The sequence below is a fragment of the Canis aureus genome, chromosome 32, assembly GCF_053574225.1.
Source record: "Canis aureus isolate CA01 chromosome 32, VMU_Caureus_v.1.0, whole genome shotgun sequence".
Lineage (NCBI taxonomy): Eukaryota > Metazoa > Chordata > Mammalia > Carnivora > Canidae > Canis > Canis aureus.
In genome coordinates this window covers 16,794,955-16,816,622 of record NC_135642.1, presented here as the reverse complement: position 1 = coordinate 16,816,622, position 21,668 = coordinate 16,794,955, and the positions used below count along the sequence as shown (strand labels likewise).

The 21,668-nt window shown below is 41.7% G+C and overlaps 1 long non-coding RNA gene across 12 annotated transcripts in view; it reads right to left on the bottom strand.

The window, feature by feature from the left end:
* The window catches only part of LOC144303157 (uncharacterized), a 177,214-nt gene that overhangs the window by 132,171 nt on the left and 23,375 nt on the right, over positions 1-21,668 (bottom strand). The window contains exon 1 of one of the 12 annotated variants that reach the window (XR_013370178.1): positions 6,083-6,215. The exons of the other annotated variants lie outside the window; for them this stretch is intronic. This is a non-coding gene — a long non-coding RNA (uncharacterized LOC144303157). Of the gene's footprint in view, positions 1-6,082; positions 6,216-21,668 lie in introns of those variants that run through there. 12 annotated transcript variants of the gene reach the window in all.

The following is a 21,668-nucleotide window of genomic DNA, read 5'->3' as shown; positions in this document are numbered from 1 at the left end:
CACTAAATGTCTTTCCTTCTAGATGACTATTTTCTCTCCAGAAAGAAAAAGCAATGAATGAAATTAAAATCAAACATATCTTAAAGCCTTACTGGGTTGACAGAAAACAATCGTATGTCAGAAACAGGAGGGGAGATGAAAGTGTGTAAAGAATCTGACTAAACATAGGGTCTGACGCAGAGAAAATGAGGGAGGAGAAGAACAGAAATCGGACTGCCCTTCAATGACAAGCCATGGTAGGATCGGTTCTGATTGTGACTGATGTCCTACCCACCTTCTTGGTTTTTGCTCCTTTTATCATCTCCCACTTAGAGCCCACTCAGGAAAGTCTATGTTTTGTTGAAAATTAAGGTATGTTAAACTTGCTGACATAAAAGATGAATATATTTGATGCAAAAGAATCTGGATAAAAAGTAAAAACTTCGCTGGGATCAATACTTATTGACATGGGCTGGCTCAGTGGTTGACCATCTGCCTTTGGTTCAGGTCATGATCCTGGGGTCCTGGGATGGAGTCCTGCATCAGGCTCTGCACAGAGAGTCTGCTTCTCCCTCTGCCTATGTCTCTGCCTCTGTGTGTGTGTGTCTCTCATGAGTAAATAAACAAAATCTTTAAAAAAAATAAAACTTATTGACACTATAGCCCATAGATTCCCCCTGGCTCTCTCACCTAACCTAAGGGCCTGGTCTGCGTCCCTATGATTGTGGCCAATTTGGCCTTTCACATTATGTTAACAGACACTGTAAATTTTTACTAACATTTGTTTATTCATTCAGCCTCATTTTTTAGATAACCACTGTGTGATAGGAATTCTCCTAGGCAGTGGTGAACAAGAAAAACAAGGTTCCTTTTCTCTTAGAGTTTATATTCTAGTGCCATAGTCCAATGGGATATGTATAATCTTTAAAAAAAAAAAAAAAGTCTTAAAGAGGTAAAAGCACAAATACTGATTTACAGTATCCTCTACATATATATGCAAACATAAAAGACTAATGATTATTCAAAAACGGAATTTCAGATCACTAAATCAGACCCCAAACGCCTCATACTTCCCCACCCCACTCTACTCCCCACACAGAGAAATTACAAATGAGTAAACAGACTGGGCGATCTTTGATAAATATCACAACCTCTCTGAACCTTAATAAATGGCAGAACCAGCACTAGATTCCAGGCCTCCTGAATCCCACCATGCTTCATCCCTGAGAGCTGATTTCTCTTGGTGTTTCCCTGCTCTGGTCACCCTGTGGCAGGTGGGAGATCATCTTCTCATCTTAGGAAGGCATCTCTTGTCCTGGTCAGAGCCTTTCCACCTGTTGTTTGCCCAAGCAGGCTATCTCCCTCTCTTCCTCAAGGTTCTCCAGGGAAGCTTCTCAGGACTTCCAGACCAAGCCGATCAGGGCCTGCCCCACCCGCACCAATACCCATCAGGCACATCTGCAGTAACTCACCCTCCCCCATCAGCATTGCTTCTCTTTCACAATTCCTAGCGTCTGACCGTCCTGCCCCACTAGACGTCTCTAAGGTCCGTGCGCCCGTCTCCCCCCTGTGCCCAGCAGATGGCAGGCCTGCTGAAAGGATCTATGAAGAAATGAAACTCTTATTTAATTTATAAAGGAAAACAGTGAGAAGATTGGAATGTGTTCACAGAATTTTACATGAAAGAAAACTCCAGAATGAGGCACTTCTACACCTCACTGTTTTCAGCAAAAAAATAAATTTGATTATGTTTCTGAATAAAAGAAAAAAGAAGGCTACTCCCTCCCTGGGCTCTTGTCCTGTGAGGAGCCAGGTCCTCCTTCCTGCTCTTTTCCTCCCCCTCCCTCAGAGCAGCAGGCCTGACACCACTTCCTCCTCTCAGGCCAACAGTGATTAACACACAACAGTCCCCTTCCTCCCCTTCATCCACAGCAGCACAGAAAATGTGTCTCCCAGCCTAGGAATTTCCTCATCAAATCTAAATGGGAGGAGACCAGAGGATTCAGAGGGAGGGAGCCTTTCCCCTCCAAGGCCATGGACCACACAGTCCTCAGGGTGGAGGAAAGATTACGGAGAAGCACAGATGGCATGCTGGCAGTTGGATGAATTAATGTGATTGCATCCCAGTAACGTTTCAAGTGAGATATTCATGTAATTCATGCAAATTCAGAAATAATTGAGGCTCGTGTTTCTAGGATAAAGTCGTGGCATTTTGCTTTCACCTGAACTACCCCCAAAAAGGGTCATTTTTATTATTCTGTATTCAATTATTCATAACCACACGCTCATGGATTTTAGAACCATAAAAGGTCAGCCCTCTTTGATTCTGCAATTGTTTGCCTCTGAAGTCGGAAGCGGTGCATGAATATGCACGCGCACACAATCCTGACACTTCCCTCACTGTTCATTAACAGCGTGTTCACTGTATATTTCAAAGTCAAACAAATAATACCTGTCATGAACATGAATTTTTAATATCTCCTATATTTCATTTTAAATGAAATGTCAAAATGATGGAAAATATTTCCACGCAAGTTTGGAAAGGGCAGCGTCGCCCCAGCGCTGCCTTGTGAAATCCAGCACTGGTTCGAAAGCATCATTGAAGCAGGTCCACTACCACTGGAATCAGATTGTTTTCTTGGTATTTTACTGCCTTTGTCATTCCCGGGAAATGTCAACGTGAAATCTGTTTGCCGAGTCAATATGCTTTGGGGGCTGATGGGACCCACTATCCTCTTTTCATCTGAAAACGGACGCCGTTGGTTCACAGCCTGTTCAATTCCCTGCTTTTTGGCTCAAACTGCATTTTATTTGTGCGTGGCGTTCCGCTTGGCATATGTGCCATTTGTCCCTCCTCGTTCTTTGAACACTATTGCTTATGCTTGATGGCAGGGAAATTAAACAGCTCTGACCTCCCTTTCTCTCCAACCCTCCATCAGAATTTCTTAATTTCAAGCTCCCATCTCCTTTTCCAGAAATAGCCTATTTTTTTCCCTAGAAATCGTTCCCTGGAGATTAGCACAAGTCAAGGGCAGAATGCAGCTGAGATGGGGTAAGAGAATGAGGCTCGTGGTGGCAAGAAATGACCAGTTAAGTCTATAGTAAAGTGTCTCAACCTCAGCACTACTGATATTTGGGGCCAAATAATTCCTAGCTGTGAGGCAATCCTGTGTATTAGAGGATGTTTAGCAGCATTGCTGGCCTCTACCCACTAAATGCCAGTAGCACACGCCCTCTTTCAGTTGTGACAGCCAAAAATGTCTCTGGACATGCCAAAAGCACCTGGGGGTGGGCTTGGAGGTGGGGATGCGAACTCCCCACCCCCACTGTAAACCACTGATCTACAAATACAACCACAAATGATTGTTTTCTCCTCTCAGCATTAAAGACAGCAGGTGGCCCAGGAGCTACAGCAAACTGTACCAGTACTAAAATGTGCAGCCTCTCTGATACCCTGGAAAGCAGAGGTTTTCTGTTCTCCACCACTTGGAGATTTGGCCAGGTAGATGTGGGCTGAGACTATGGTTGTGATCCCCGCTCCCCCCCCCCCCCCCGCCCCGCCCTTTTGGCCAAAAGCAATTTTCTGATCTCCTACCTAGTAACATGTATCCTATTATATAAGAGGCTATTATTTTAACCTATTTGTGTGGCCTTACCCTCCCACTGCTCCAATCTCTAAAGAAGGCTGAGGCCTGTCCATTGTCAGGCTCTTCTACCTGAGTCCTAGGGAAGGGTAGGGTGGGGTAGGGCAAGAACAAAGAAATTGGGGATAATGACTTGTATCCTTTTAGTGGTCTTCAAGACATACAAGCAAGGGACCTAAGCTAGCCTCTTAGTTGTGTGAAGGAAGAAAGCTGGGCTGTTTCTTCCTCAGAACCTCCAGAAGGAATCAGCCCTGCAACAATTGGATTTCTGACTTCTGCCTTTCTCAACTGTGATGCCCTCCAACTGTGAGAGAACACATTTCCACTGTTTTAAGCTATTTAGTCTATGGAAATGAGAATGGAAGTCCTAAGAAACTAATACAGCCCTTTTGTGTCTGGGGGACATGAACTTTAATGTTCAATTTGGGAGCATTGGAGCATGTTGGGCCAGACTATCCCTAGCCTCACAGTGTGTGCTGGAGGTAGCCACTAACAAACCCTACACCTTCTATAATCAGGTTCAGGCATGAATGAAGAGGCTTGCTCTGTCAACCAAGTGAGAATCACAATTGAACAACCCAATTAAACGGCTGTCTAAGGATGCTACCGGTTTTAGTGCAAACCTGGGCTTGGAGGAAGTGTTTCCCTTTCCACTCTCTAACTTCAGGATTACCAGCATGTGAGAGTCCTCCCCTAAGTGCACCAGACCAAGGGGTCCATAGGGAGACACCACAGGCCCTGTAGGAGAGTTCGACTGTGAGCAGAATCCCAACTGTATTCTGCTGCACACTCCCCCATGACCAGGCACCTTTAGGAATGCTGGGACAGATATGTAAGAGCATGTGTGCATATTCTTCCCCACATAGCTCCACCACTATGAGTAGCTATGAGATTTTTCTGTGCCCTAATAACATGGCTTCACACAGAAAGGGTGAAATAAGATTTATTCTGCATGAGAAGTCAGTAAGAATGGTAGAAAGAGGTAAACGTTTACTTAGTGACTAGTCTTTGCAGGGAACTTCATATATGAGCCAGCATAGTACCTATAAAATAATAGGAGGTCTGAAGTGATCGAACCATATAAAGGAGAAATATCGACAGGCCAGGGCTGGAAGGGAGGACTGGGAGGCACAGCAGCAGAAGCCACAGAAATTGTACACAGAGGAAAGAGAAGCAGAGTACAGACAGCAGGATAATGAAGTAAATGGTAAAAGAAAATGGTGATGAAAAAAAAGGCAAGAGACCCAAAGAATCCTATGTCAACAAAGCTGCAAAAGAATTGGTCCAAGTTCACTTGGATGCCTGGGTGGCTCAGCGGTTGAGTATCTGCCTTCAGCTCAGGGCATGACCCTGAGTCTCACATTGGGCTCCCTGCAGGGAGCCTGCTTCTCCCTCTGCCTCTGTCTCTGCCTCTCTCTGTGTCTCTCATGAATACATGTATAAAATCTTAAAAAAAAAATGAAAATTTGTATGATTAAGTGTTCATCAACAAGGAAAATTGTAATCTTCCACTCTTCTAAAAACAAAAGTCTCCTTCTTGATTTCATTATTTAAACAACAGATCTACTGGGAGGCAGTCAGCTGCCACCCATCAGCATAGCCCATGGGGACAGGTGGCATTTAGTGGGACAGCAAGACACAGGCAATGACTGGCTACATGGTCTCAGAGAACAGAAGACAGAACTGTGTCCACATTCCTGATCTTTTCCTGATCTTATCCTAAAGATTTCTCTTATAAATACCCCTACCCGATACTGTGTTTTGGCGATATTTTTGATCATCAAACAAACTACACCTGCTGGTTCATGGATGACTTTGTTTCCCCCGCTTTTCTATTAATTATTCATATGCCGTAGAAGCATACATAGCTTCTGATCAGTTTGCATATTCACCATTCCCACACTCAAGCAATAGAATCCTAAGCAAAAGCAAAGAAGCATGTGTTCTTGCCAGCCCATACAGCCCTTTCAGAGAGCAATGCATAATTTGTCTGACTTTCAGAGATTTAAAAAAAAAAAATGTTCATAGAGTCCCAGCACAATAGCATCGATCTCAAGGTCAAAAGATCCTAGGCTGGAAACCACTGATTAACTATGATTTTGTCTAGAAGCTGTTTGACCCCTGGTAAACCTATAGAGGGATTCCCTCCAATCCCTAGTTTCTACGGCTTTTTCCTTCTCTGTCATCTCTCTGCCAACCCTCCTACAGATATCAAATATCTCCCCATCATGTCAGAATTCTGTCCATTCATTCTTTTCCCTGTTTGATAACACTATTACATAGGTCACACAATACTATAGAATAAAACAAGAGATACTGAAATTCTTCAAACTGGTAGGATTATTTTCTATATCATAAACCTATTTTTTCATGGTAATAATTATAGACAGTGCCTCAGTATTCAGGTACGGGGAATGTCACATTTGTTTTTCTCAAGGTTAGTCCAAGTCCAGCATTACCTTTCAGAGCTCCTCATTCTCCTTTGGTTGGTTCAAGGCCCCCAGGAACTTACATAGCTCAGAAAGCAAGCCCCTTCCATTTTCCTCTGGGCCAAGAAGGACCCCCGCATCTGTTCTGGCTGCCTTCTCTGCCCTTGCCCTTGTCTGCCTCTTGGTGGTGCTGTCGAGCCTTCTTCAGACACCGGGGTCCTTGCAGCTTTGCTCAAGCAGAGGCCAGCTCTATTTCCTCCACAAGAAGCAATCTGGGCTTTAAACGCCACCACAATCAGTTATCAACCCATTGGGAGCCCACGCAGTCATCCTCTAAGATCCTACTACCTCCGAAGTGATTGCCAGCATGAACTCAGCATCCACCCATCCATCCATCTTTATAGGCCTTACTCCTCTTCTCCCAGGGGAGCCTCTTCATCCCCCCAGAAACCAAAGTGTTCTGCCATTACCTTATTAAGAGTGTAGAAACACAGAGGCCTGTTAACTCCTGTGAGGGTCAAGGGATGAAGAGGGGATGAGAGGTTGGTGAGCAAGGAAGGATCTCCCTCCACTTCTTCCTAATGAAGGAACCACAACAGGGCTTCATGCTATAGCACTGAAAAAGCAAAACTGAAGTTGTTTTCAGCAGGACACACACACACACACACACACACACACACAATGGCTATGGACAGGCTACTGCCCCAGCTTTACAGTTTCAAATGAAATTGTTAATATTTTCCAATTACAAATATATATTCACTGTAGGGATTTAGAAAATAAAATAATTAAAATAGCTTTATGTAACTCTGGATTCAGTAAGATAAGGAAGCATAGATTAGTATAAAGAAGATCAAAATGGCATTTTCCATTGAGGCCATGCTAAGGAAATTGCCACCAGACAGCAACATGACCACTAAGATTCCTGTAGAGGTTTATAGTCCCTCATCCACAAATCTGATTTCCAAAACCAGAATCTTTTCTGCAATTCATTTGGCATCAAAATCTGACCTAACATGGAACTATTTATAGTCTTTGTTTATCTTACTTAGTGTGAATATTCATATTTTGCTACAGAAATATTGGTGTTTTGATATTATTAGGTGCTTTCCCAAATGAGACTGAAAGTATTCCATTATATATTATATTTCCAAAATTCAAACCAATTCTGAATTCTGAAATCTATCTGTCCCAAGCTTTGTGAAAAGAGACCATAAATCTACAATATCCCAGTCTTTGAGGAACAACCTCTGCCGTGAGGAATTGGGACTAAAACACCCATTTCTTCAAGATCTTAAGTAAGATATTGTTTTAACACTGGGTCATCTCAAAAGAGCCAAAATTTACAACATTAAAATGCAAGCCTTTTTCACCAAGATTTGTACACTATAAACATTCTTCTCTCCTCTCTAAGCTCCTCTTCCCTATGGGGAGTCTTGGGGTGAGATTCAGGGACAGGAGGAGGGTGGAGGCTTGAAAGTCAGGGATGGACTGAGGGTTAAAGATATCATTTCACTTTTTTAAGTTCAATAGCTATTTTTTTATGGTCACAAATAGATATGAATATCACTACAGCAACCAAATGGCTATATCAAAATGTCATGAACCCCATGAAAGAAAGAAAGAAATCTTTATAGCTACTAAAGGAGAAATTGTAGCTGCTCCCAGGAGGTCTAAGACCTCAGAGAGATAAATGGCACCCAGGAGTCTGGCCAATGAAATACTGTAAGCCCTAGGTCAGACTGGAAAGCCACAGGCCTGCTTTGTTTAGATGGCACGGCATTGATCTTCACAGGTTTTATTTTGTTTTGTTTAATGTGAGTAGCTTGCCACCATTAAAATTTGGAAGCTTTCATGTAAATACCTTTTTATCTGTCTTCTTTTGAGAAATCTAAAGACCTGGCAATATTGGGCCCACATTCAGGCATGGCAAAAATCATCTTGAGCTAAAGACAAGCCATTGCCCCATTTTAAGCAGACATGATCTCCCCATTCCAGCACAGTCCCCATACTCTGGGAGCTCCATGTAGTCCCTGCCAGCATTTGGAAGTGAGACACAGGCTTTGGCCACCACCTCTGGGGTGCCTGCCAGGAATTCTGAGATGTACCAGTGTGTACCATGCTGGGGTTACACATGACCATGGATAAGCTAGGGACAAATTAGTCTTTCTCTGCAGGGGAAACTTGCAGTCTTGCTCCAAAGCACATATTTGAGCAAGAATGACTTATAAAGTGACCCAGGGAAATCACAAAGGGAAGTACTGAGCAGAACTGGGAAGTCAATGAGGGGTTTTGCATGAGTAAAATAGCAGTATTGGGCAGCAGTTGATACAGGTACTCTTAGCTGAAATAAACCTTAGGGGACTTCTAATATAAATATTTTCACTCATTAGAAGCCTGTTGCTCTTCTTCCAGCCAGACACAAACATCCCTAATGTTTATAGTATACCTACTAAGTACAGGTGTTTGACATATACTCATTTACTGTTTACAACATCCCTGGGAGGCAGATATTATGATGTCCATTTTTGAAACAAAGAAATGAAGGAAAAAAGAAATTACCATCTAGGGATTGTAAATAACTTTACTCAAGTACACCAGCTTCTAACTATTATAACTGAGATTCAAACTTAGGTTTTTGTGACCCCCAAATAATTCACTTCTCATTATACCACTAGACTAAAAGCAAATGTTTTTATCTTTACCCACCAAGAAAGTTATCCTCAAATAATTGAGACGCTTTCATTGTTTCCTCTCTCCCCTGAATAAAAATTACTCTCAGTACCAGACATACCAGGCCATTTTAAGTCATCATTTTAAGTCATTTTGGAGTCTTAACAGAAACCGCAAGATTTTTCACCCAAATGAAAGGAGGGAAGAAGGGCCCCTCCTGGTGTCACTGAAGTCACGTTAGCCTTTATTAACCATACTTCGGTTTTCGCCAAGCTTGCAAATATGATCTGGGAGGCATGCTCGGGGCCCATGTGTAAGTTTTCTCTATTAAGATTTGATCAGGGAAGTCACAACCTCCTGGCAAGGAGACAGTTTGGAGAAGGATAAAGCATTGATTGTCCAAGCCGTGCAAAAGTCTCTGGCACCCAGGTCCCTACTACATGATCTCAGAAAACCCGATTATTTTATTTTATTTTATTTTTATTAGTTTTTTTTTTTAGAAAACCCAATTATTAATGAGTATATGAACATCATTTTGTTTTGATTAGATTTCACTTTAATTTAGATTTTGTTAAAGCCACAAGAGAGTACAGAAACAGTCTCGTGAAATAAACGAGACAGTCTCAGTTTTATTTTTCATGTTTGCAAGCCAGGATTGTTGGCAAATCTTATCAGTCAGGCGGCAAATTACCAGGAACTGCATTAAAAATGTGTATAGTCATTTTCATTTTTGAAAGATTCAAGACTATAAATAATTAAATGCATTAGACATCTGTTATTTATGAACTGAAATGACAGTTTTAATTTAGTTCTTCATTTAGCTGAACCTGACGTATTGTGACTCTAAAGGAAAACACAGGAAATATCTAAAAATGACATCTTTCTGAGTCCACAGTGACCATAGGTGCAGATCAAAGCCTGGTTATTTTCACTTCCCTTCAAGACCTGTCAAGACACAATCTTCATTCGTGACCTTGTGTTGTCTGTCCTCGGAAATTCTGATTGGCTGACAGACCAGCCCTGCACCTGCTAGCTTCACAATGTAAATCAGGCAGCTCAGTAGGAGCTGGGAACGGGCTCCCAGTTAATTATATATGGGGAACTAAGTCACTGGATCAGATCTACAGTCCACTTCAGGGAAATGCCAAAGAATTCAAACCACCTGCCTTTCCCTCTCCCTATGCTAGAGATGTTATTTGGGTTTCCCAAAGATGTGCACAACTCATGGATTATGGAAAGGAGGAAGCAAGAAACAGATGCAGGAGTCGTGATTTGGAAGCCAAGGGACAATATGTTAATAATTAAGATGCACTGCAGTCACTAACTATAGTCAGAAAACGATGGACTCGTTTTTGGAAGTGGAGGCTCCCTACTTACACAGCCCCACACCCTCACACACATCAGCCATGTGCCCGGTGACAAGATACCCTTGGATTCCTGGCTCAGAGGAAGCACAATTTTCTGTAGCTTGGAGCCTTCCAGAACTGTGGTGAATCCTGAAGTGACCCTGGCCTCCAGTGATAGGGAATCACAGCACCCCAGCCTATGCCAGAGCCTCTGGAAGTGTGACAGGTCACATTATCCATACTCAGCCAGATAAAGAAGTGTGCCATTTGATTGAGCACATTAAGCATTGGCCACAGGCTACAGTTTGGAAATTACCGAATATTTAATAGTAGCTCACTGATTCCCATCCATAGATGGATTGACTGATTTGCAGCTTGTCAATTTCAAACGATTTGCCTTGTGAATTTTTATCTACGTGTTTGTGTATCATGTGTGTAATGCTTAAAGCACTAGGACTCCTGATTGGAAAAGACTAGCACACAATTAGGTGAATTCCAAGTGCCCAGAATTGCTTAACAGACTAACATGGATGTATGGTTTCGGGATCATTTGCAAACCACGTTCTTTTTGGGGAACAGTGGTTAAAGTGTTGTTTGATCCAATATACAAAATATAAATCAGGGAGCAAACCAATGCTTTTTAGCTGATAAAATACATGCAGGTAACAACCCTCCTGCCTCCCCAGTCCTGAAAGTTTTCAAACTCCCAGTTGGGACCACTTTGCCCTTCCTCGGGCTATAAGGCTGACCCTGAAGTCAGAGAAATGGAAGGACCACTGGGGCTCAGGGACTCACATCTGAGGAGCCTGGGGGTGTCCTTGCCCTAACCTTATAGCCAGATCCAGTGCCAGGACTTCTTCTTGCCTTGCTTCTTACAGTAAAACTTGCCTTACATACCATTGTCCATATTGTCCCCAGGACTCCTGAGTCCTCACCTTCCTTGCCTCTAGGTCCTGTGGGAGCTGGAATCAGCCTTGCTTTTTCCCCAGAAACTAGCATCTTCTCCTTTAAACCTACTGCCAGTAATGAGGTCAGACTCTGTCATGCACAGTCCTGGATACCTGCCTGGACCCTCCCGAGGCTCCCTAGGCCACCAGCCAGGACAGCTACCCCGACGTCTCTGCTGAAACCCCCCAGGGTCTGTTTCGACTTCTTTCCTCCTTACCCTCTCCACCCAGCTGGGTCACCCAGTCCAGTGCTGGTCCATTCTCACAATGCCTTCTCAGATGTGGTAACTAGGCATTTAGCTTTTCCCTCTGCTCCATCCAACAAGCCTGATTGACAGCTTTTCAGGGATTTCTGACTTCCCCAGCTGCTAATCCTGCTCCTCACCCAGCTCTGTATTTCCCTGCTCAAATTAATCTAGGCAGGAGCTGATTTGGCTTGTAATGTGAGGTTAATTACAGAAGTGATAACATTTCTAAATAAAAATGAGCAACTTGATTTTAAAAATCCAAATTAAAATAAAACCAGAAGGAAATCATGTTGGGTTACAAAAAACAACCTCTGTTCCCCGCTCTTGTGAGCACTTCTGCCAGGGGCAGCTTGTCCTTTTCAGCAGGGCCAGCTTCATGGACATACATCCTGAGCAGTCACTCAGGGTCCTGCCCACAGGAGGATCTTGTGCTTGGTTTAATGTTCTGCTGCTCTTGCCTAGAAATCCTCATCTTTGAACTGTTTTTTTTAAGTGAAGCCCCATGGGACAGTGGAGCATGCACGTGTGCAGAGGTAATGTGTGTGATCTACATAGTCTGTCATTTCCTTGCCACTCTGTCAGCATAGAGCATTCTTGATGCCCCATGAACGTGGAATTTGCATGGACCCATGATGCATCAGTGAGACTCCAAGTGACTACAAGGTACATATTATGTCTACAACAGAGTTTGGGGGGGGCACTGATAGCCCCCAGAAGCCATAATTTTCATTCAAACCAGAATTTGCTTTGAACAGAGAAGCAGAGAAGAAGCCAATGGTCTTCCTAAGAAAGTGGAATGACCAAGGAACCCTGTCATACCCTTTCTTACTTGTGTTACTTGTGTTCCTTGGAAGTTACCAGTAACTTCCAATCACTCCCACTGAAAATGATGACATAAAAGAAAAAGGAAAAGATAGTACAACCCACAGTTCTCTTCTTCTTACTCCTTCCTTACAACTTAGCAAGAAAGAGGTCGAGTGTGTTGGTAAAATGTGTACATATCACAAAGTGAATGAAAACAGTTGAGTTAGTTTAGTGTAGTGTTTCCACTGTTCTGGTCAGAACAAAATACATATGCATGTATTTTGCATGAAATACAAATTGTGTAACTTTGGTGGTTCTACATAGGAGTTGAATGCTCTTATATTTGCATTTAAAACTGGCATCACGGGATGCTTGGGTGCCTCAAAGATTGAGCATCTGCCTTCAGCTCAGAGCATGATCCGGGATCCTGGGATCAAATTCCAGATTGGGTTCCCCACAGGGAGCCTTCTTCTCTCTCTGCCTGTGTCTCTGCCTCCGTGTGTCTCTCATGAATAAATAAATAAAATCTTTAAAATCAATCAATCAATCAATCTGGCCTTGCAACTGGGTGATGGGCATTAAGGAGGGCCCATAACCTGATGAGCACTGGGTGTTATATTAATATATTGGCAAATTGAATTTAAATTTTAAAAAATAAATAAATAAAACTGGCATTGTGTAATATGAAGTTGAAGAGTAAAATCTGTGCTAATAATCTCAAATTTCAATTTGACTCAACTTAAAAAGATGGTAAATAGCAAATAAAATCATCACAAAATATTTCAAAAATAAAAAATAAATCACTATGACAAATTGTGGGAGAGACCATCAGAGAAAAGAAAAAGCTTTCTGTTTTGGTACTTTGAACATCACTCTTCCCTGATTTTTGAACAAGGAGCTTCACATTTTCATTCTGCCCCGGGGCCCACTAATTATATGGTTAGAAGCAGGCTAAATGGGCAGGCAGGGAGGGTCTTCCTCATGCAGCTTAGATGGGTGGGAGGGCAGTGCAGAGGCCCCCACTGCTCCCAGCCTGTAGGTTCATCTCTGTGTTTGCATCTTCGTTCTGGGACCCCAGTGCTGTGGCTCTTCTGCCCCAGTGCTGAGTTCCACTCTTCACCTGATGGACTAACCTTGAGTTCTATATAGCTGACTCTGCCGTGACACAATTTTGACCACTGTGTCCAGGCCACCAATACCCGAGGCCTGAGCCCCATCCATCTCCCCACCTCTACCCACCAGGACATTCCTGCTCACCCACTTCACACTGCTTTCCCCATCCTTCACCTTACCAACCTCCCTCTGTAGCTCTGCCTCCCCAGCAGTCCTATCTTTTCACCAGGTACCCCTATCCAAGCAGCAGGACCAGTTCTTGGCCACAAGAAGCCCCATTACTGGTTCAACTCCCCTCTTAGGTTTCCTGTCACTAGGGACATACCCTTTGGGATTGCCTGGTTCTCTATCAAACTGCTAACCTCTGTAGATGATCCATGTAGGGGTCAGAGGAACAGTGCTGGCTAGGGCCAGTTAGCATCACAGAAGGAGGGGAGCCCCACACCAGCCCCATAGCTCCCACAAATGTTACTTGGTTGTCTCTGACATCCAATCAGTCAAGACAGCTTACATCAGAGGTTCGCCACCTTCATTCATTAGAACCACCTGAGGAGATTTTAATAAAAACTGATGCTGGGCTCCCATCTCAAGTTCTAGCTGAATTGGTCTGGGCCCAGGCTCAACACTGGTATTTTCCAACATCGTCCTCAAAGGACTCAGACAATACAGAGATCCAGCCATAAAATAAATTGCTGAACTGAGCTTAAAGAGCAGAGCTAAGAATGGAAGACAGGACCACCTGGTTACCTCAAGATAACTGCCTGTTTTTACCTCTCAGGTGGCATTGGGTGAACCGCCTATGTCACTAAACATCACTTTTTTCTTGTGAAAAACAGAAATGATTTTATATATCCCTGCTATTGATGCTATAAAATAGGATTAGAGCAATAATACATTCCTCACGTGAGCCTAGTAATTTACAATTTATCATTCTTTCATAGTCATCAGACCCTAAGATAATCGGGGCACACTCGGGAGGTGATGCTATGGACTGCATGTGTGTGTCTCCCTCCAAAATTCACACAGTGAAATGTAATCCCCAATGAGATGGTATTTGGAAGTGGGACCTTTGGGAGGCAATCAGGTCATGAGAGCTCCACCCTTACAAAAAAGACTCCAGAGGGATTTCTTGCCCCTTCTGCATTGTGAGGTTATAGCATCTCCAAAACAGGAATTAGGCCTCACCAGACACCAAATCTGCCAGTGCCTTGATCTTAGACTTCCTACCCAATTTATGGCCACGCAGTCTATGGTATTCTGTTATGGCAGCCTGAACAAATTAGGACAGGTAGGGACATGGGAAGCATGTTAACAAGCTCAGACCCCCCAGTTAGTGTCGTGAAGACACACAGGCTGGTATATTTTACTCCATCTCTGAAAACTTCTTCAGTGTGACAAATACTTTGATAAATCATTAGTAAGACACAAATCCAAACTTATCAGCAACATTCTCAATTATTCCTGTTACCTATTTTTTAATTTAGCCACTTATTTATGCATAAATGTTTCTATCAACACTTAATGATCCCTTAAGTGGGTGAATGACCTGATCCTATTCTTTAATTTAAAATAATAGCTCAGTCAAGAACTTTAAGGAGACTGGTTTTGAAAGTGTAAAGCCTTCTACTTTGTCACCAGGTTCTCACTGTTTTTCTTTTTCTGTTTCCCTCTTCCTCTCTCTCCTACCTTTCTCTGGCTTCGGCTTCCTTCCCCTCCACTTTCATCTTCCCTGAGAGATTCACATTAGAAGAGACTTTTCTCAAGGCATCCAGTCCAATTCCTTGACTGATCCCTCTTACCGCATGACTCTGCTGGTACTGACGAGGCGGCCATCTCTGGGGACAGTCCTGTCACTCGGTCTCCTCACACAACTCAAGCAGCCTCAGACTGTGCGGCCTCCATGTTCCCCCACAGCCCCGGCCGCTTCCTTCCACAAGGATAACTGCCATTGGATATCTAGAGAATCTTTTCCTATTTCTTCTCATCCCTTTTTTACTGACTAAATGTGTGCCTTCCAGCAGAAAGTGGTTTTCCTCAACGTCTTCACCTGTCATTTTCATAGGCCATCACATGGATGGCTGAGGGTTAAGCTCCACTGCCATCCTGACCCCAAGCTACCTCTTTTTTTTTTTTTTTTAAGATTTTATTCGTTTATTCATGGGAGACACAGAGAGAGAGAGGCAGAGACAAAGGCAAAAGGAGAAGCAGGCTCCATGCAGGGAGCCTGATGCAGGACTCAATCCCAGGATCCTGGAATCATGACCTGAGCCAAAGGCAGTTGTTCAACCACTGAGCCACCCAGGTGCCCCTCCCCTACCCGGCTACCTTTTGAAGTTGGTTGCAGGTGGTTCCAGTGGTTGAGCCCGAAAACTGAAAACAATGGCAAGGAGCAGACCTCGGGGCTGGGCTTGGGCCTTAACAGGCAGTTTATGGGATCAAGAAGAAACTTCTGGGGAGCCTGGGTGGCTAAGCGGTTTAGCGCCGCCTTCAACCCAGGGTGTGATCCTGGAGACCTAGGATCCAGTCCCACATCGGGCTCCCTGCATGGAGCCTGCTTCTCCCTCTGCCTGTGTCTCTGCTCTCTGTGTGTGTGTGTGTGTGTGTCTCTCATGAATAAATAAATAAAATCTTAAAAAAAAAAAAAAGAAGAAGAAGAAGAACCTTCTACTCTCAGAGGCAGTGCATCCTTCCACAGTCCAGGCTGCCCTGGGGCGAGAATCAAAGGGCAAGCCATTTCCTTGTATGCCCACAGTTCAAAATGCAAAATGTTGCTGTCAGAAAAGGCTGAAAGAAGCATTTTGGTTTTTCCGGTTGGGCCTTTTTTCCTAATAGACATACACACACATTCCAGACCTATACACTCTCTCTCTCTTTATAATTTCACCTCCTCAACTTTCTCTATTCCTTTCCCTTCCCATCTGTCTCCTTCCTCAAATAATCACTGAATTTAACAAAATCTAAGTATATACATTGTCATTAATTGGTGAGACATCCTGAAAAATTTATTGTAGTCATTAAGGAAAATAAAGACACTTGACTGTATCAGGATCCACTTTTTTTAACAGACTATTTTTTAAGAGCAGTTTTAGGTTCACAGAAAAATTGAATGACAGGTATAGAGAGTTCCATATACCCCCTGTCCCCACACATGCAAGAGATGTCCCCATTATCAACATCCCCCACCAGAGTGATACACTTTTTTTAAAGATTTTATTTATTTATTCATAGAGACACAGAGAGAGGCAGAGACAGAAGCAGGCTCTCCCGAAGGAGCCCAATGTGGGACTCGATCCCAGATCCAGGGTTCATACTCTGAGCTGAAGGCAGATGCTCAACCACTAAGCCACCCAGGCGTTTCTATGTTGCTTTTATTATGATTGCAAGACACCCTCAGCAGTAACTATCAGGAAATGTTGAATGACAAGGTTTTAACTCACAACACCTAGAGAGTACACAGCACACCTGGGGCCATGCAGTAACGTCATGGGTAGAGAAAGAGAGTGTGGACCTAGGGTTCTGCTTTTATTGGGGTGGAGAGTGAAGGCCTATAGTTTTATGACTTATTCTTTCTTGGTGAATTTAACAAAGGAGTAGGAATCAATGCACAAGAAGGGAAAAACAGAAAGTCAAATGGTGAGTAATCTAAGCCAAGCAGCAGTCTCTAAAACAAAATGAAACTGGAGTGGGGAGTGTGCGGTAGCTTGACTCTTTATTTGGTCCTGTGGCTGGCAACGCATTTATTCAAAGTAGCCAGGTGTCTTTGAAACGGTTGCCTTTACAATCAAGAGCTTAAGTCAGTTGGGATGCCTGGTGGCTCAGCTGTTGAACATCTACCTTCAGCTCAGGGCGTGATCCTGGAGTCCCAGGATCAAGTCCCGCATTGGGTTCCCTGCATGGAGCCTGCTTCTCTTTCTGCCTATGTCTCTGCCTCTCTCTCTGTCTCTCTCTCTCTCTGTCTCTAACAAATAAATTAAAAATCTTGAAAAAAAAAAAAAAAGCTTAAGTCAGGCACTTGCATTACATTAAAAACAAAACAAAACAAAAAAAAAAAAATACCAGCCAGGAACTTACACTTGTCAACTCTTCCAGATTTTCTATATAAACAATCATATCATATTCAAACAAAGACAGTTTTATTTCTTCCTTTTCAACAATATATTTGGGGGGGGGGGTCTCAGTGAATTAGCTAGGACTCCCAATACAACATTGAAAAGGAGTGATGAGAGGGGACATCCTTGCTTTGTTCCTAATTTAGAGGGAAAGTTTTGAGTCTCTTCCTATTAAGTATGATGTTAATCATAGGTTTTTGCAGATACTTTTTATCAAGTTGAGGAAATTCTCCTCTATTCCTCATATACAAAGAGTTCTTATCATGAATGAGTGTCAAATTTTGTCAAATACTTTTTCTTCACCTATTTATGTGATTATGTGATTTTTCTTCAATTAATGTAATTAATTACATTACATTAATTGATTTTCAAACTGAACAAGACTTGCATACCTGGGATAAATCCCAACTGGTTGTGGTATGTAATTCTTTTTATATACCGTTTAATTTGGCTTTTTGATATTTTGTTCAGGAATTTTGCATCTATATTCATAACACATACTGGTCTATAGTTTTCTTTTTTCATAATGTCTTTGTCTGGTTTGGGTTTTAGGATAATGCTGGCCTCAGAGTAATTTAGGAAATATTTCCTATGCTTGTAAGAGATATAGAGATTATAGAGAACTGGTTGTAATTTTGTCCTTAAATGTTTGGTAGAATTCACCAGTGAACCTATCTGGGCCCACTACTTTCTATTTTAGAAATTTATTAATCATTGATTCAATGTCTTTATAGATATAGGCCTTTAGGGATTGTCTATTTTTTGTGTAAGTTTTAGCAGAGGGTGTCTTTCAAGGAAATGGTCTGTTTCATCTATATTATCAAATTTGTGGGCATGAAGTTGTTCATAATATACCTGTATTATCCTTTTAATATCCATGGAATTTGTAATGATGTCCCCTCTCACTTCTGACATTAGTAATTTGTGCCCTCTCTCTTTTTTCTTAATTAGCCTAGTTATAGGCTTATCAATTTTATTGACCTTTTCAAGGAACCACTTTTTGGTTTTGATTATTTTCTCTATTGATTTCCTATCTTCAATTTCCTAGATTTCTTCTCTAATTTTTATTATTTCCTTTCTTCTTCTTACTTGGGATTTAATTTATTCTTCTTTTTCCTAGTTTCTTAAGATGAAAGCATAGATAATTAACTTCAGATCTTTCTTCTGTTCTAATATATGCATTCAATGCTATAAATTTTTCTCTCAGTACTGCTTTCACTGAATCCCACAAATTTTTATAAGTTGTGTTTTCATTTTATTTAGTTCAAAACATGCTTTTAATTTCTCTTGGGATTTCTTCTCTGACTCATGTGTTCTTTAGAAGTGCTTTAGAAGTTGTTTAATCTTTGAGGATTTCCCTGAGATCTTTCTGCTGTTGATTTCTAGTTTAATGCCATTGTGTCTGATAGCAGACGTTGTATGACTTCTACTCATTTAAATCTGTTAAGGTGTGTTTTATGGCCCAGAATGTGGTCCACTTTGGTGGATGTTCCAGGTGAACTTGAGAAGAGTGTGTATTCTGCTGTCACTGAATGAAGTATTTGACAGATGTCAATTAGATCCAGTTGATTTTGGGTACTACTGAGTTCAGCTATGTCTTTAGTGATTCCTGCCTGCTAGATCTGTCCATTTCTTTTTTTTTTTTTTAAGATTTTATTTATTTATTCATGATAGACAGAGAGAGAGAGGCAGAGACACAGGCAAAGGGAGAAGCAGGCTCCATGCCAGAAGTCCGACATGGGACTCCATCCCGGGACTCCAGGAACAGGCCCTGGGCCAAAGGCAGGCGCTAAACCGCTGAGCCATCCAGGGATCCCCTGATCTGTCCATTTCTGATAGAGAGGCACTGAAGTCTCCAACTGTAATAGTGGATTTATCTATTTTTCCTTGCAGTTCTATCAGTCTTTGCCTCAAATATTTTGACTCTTTGTTGATAGGTGCACACACATAGGAGAACTGATCATTTTTTCTTTATGTAATCCCTCATAACTTTTGTTTTTCCGAAGTCTGTTGTCATGGATCTCCCCTTTAAAAAAAAGTATCATAACATGACAAGCAATACCTCCCCTTGGTATTGCCACTTGAGTAGTGACTTGTTAAGTCTTCTAATCATGGTGAATGACCAGGGCATATGCACACCCTCACAGTATAGCACAAAGAGTCAGTTTCATCTTGCAAACCATAGAGTGTTGTACACTATAAATATGTATGGACAGACCTGAGTCGGCTGACCAACCCAGTCTATTCTTATCTAAATGGCTAGAGCAAAGAGCTTGTGTTCCTTCAATCCTTCTCATCTTAGTTATGAAACATGAAGGCAATCTCTTTAGTTTCTACTAAAGACACAAGCTGACCTAAGGTGAACAATGGGCTCTGGACAAAAAGAGTTCTGGATGCTTGACTAGTCCTGGAACACATTACATATACAAACAAGTATAGACTTTGGAGTCACAGACAGCCATGTTGTATGACCTTAGACGACCCTTAGTTTTCTCATCTGTAAAATGAAAGAGGAAGAAGTGAGACTACAGAAATAAACATCTTCATATTTTGTTGTGAGAATTAAATGAGGTACAGTATGCATAGTACTAAAACAGCCTGGTACTTAGTAAATGCTCAAAAAATGGCAGAGAAGTATCTCCCTAAAATTATTCATTAATTACAAAGAGGAAAATAGTAACTTCACAGCAGAAAAACCTGAGAGACACCATCTTACCAAGTGATCAATGTTAATATCACCAGTAATGAGACAATCTGACATCAAGTGCCTCCTGATGTGATGCATTTCTATAATATTCCTGCCAAAAATATATAACTGAATCTAATTATGAAGAAACATCAGACAAATCCAAATTGAAGGACATTCTAGAAAGTTGTGGCCTGTACTCTTAAAAAATGTCAGTGTCATAAAGACAAAGGCTGAAGGACTATCCCAGATTAAAGGACTAAAAAGACCTGACAACGAAATGCAATGTTTGATCCTGTGTTAAATCCTGGGCCAGAGAAAATAATAGCCATAAAAGACACTATGAGGACAGTTGGAAGTTTGAATATGGGATGTGTATTAGATCACAGTATTTCTGCAATGTTAAATTTTCTAATCATTGTGCTGAGTTATGTAACAGAATTAGGAAATCTGCGCTGAAATATTTAGAGGTAAAGGCGCATATGTCTGCAGCTTACTATCAAATGGTTCAGAAAAAATAATCATTTTATATAGGTAGGTAGAATGAGAGAGAGAGAAAGCCAGTGTGGTAAAATACTAACACCAGGTGAATCTGGATGAACTACATACAGGAGTCCTTCGTGCAACTTTCTGTTCTGTGGGTCACAACTTGCCTGTATATTTGAAATTATTTCAAAATAAAAAGACTTTAAAAGGCAGGGAAGATTATTTTTCATTGCTAATTGGAAAAAGAAATCAAGGTACACTGCTCACTCTCTCAAAAAGGAGGAAGATCCTTTGATAAGGATTTTCTAACTTCTGTAAACTCTTAATTCACAGAAACACAGTATCTGAGCAACCCCACCCAAAGCAAAGCTATGATATTTGTATCGGTGAAGCACTTCCCTGCAAGCAATGACCCTCACCCCTTTGCTTTATCAGCATCTGAAGAACCAGAGTTCTGTATTGTCTGTCTGATAGGTACCATGCTAGACCCTAAGAGACTCATAGGAGGACATCAGTAGGTAACAAAAAGAATTATTCTTTTTGTGTGTATATGTATATATATATATATATATATACTCAAAAATATATATATAACATATATAAAATATATCTATATATATCAATTTAAGTTTTACCTTATTAAACAAATTATAACAATCTTTCAAATCATATATTATTACCCACTTTATAGATAATGAAACTGAAGCTCCAGAGAATAAGTGACATGCCTCAAGTCACACGCTAGTAAGCAATAATGCCAAAATTTGAGCTCAGATCCATCCAATTCCCAAGTCTTTGTTATTTCTACTATCCCTTTGCAGGATGTCTCATGTTTGTTTAGCAGATATACTCAAAAGCCACATCTTTGGCAGCTCTTTTGTTACATAATTCCCAATCCTTTCAAGCAATTAACAAGTTCTGGGGGCAGCTTGTATATTTCCGTAGCACTAACATCAGAAACAATCTCTGGGTGTACACACTACTATAGATAGCCCTAGGCACAAGGCTGAGTGTCCCACCAGGCATAATCCCTGCCTAACTGAGCACTTCACATAACTGAGCAGAGGGAAAAACATGGGATAGATTGCTTCTGAGTATCCTAGTGTGTAGATCTCAAATGGCAGGGGACGGCAAGTGCGCTAAAATGCCCAAAACCATGTGGAAATTCAAGGGGTCTTCCATAGCATTTATATGTGCTCCAAGT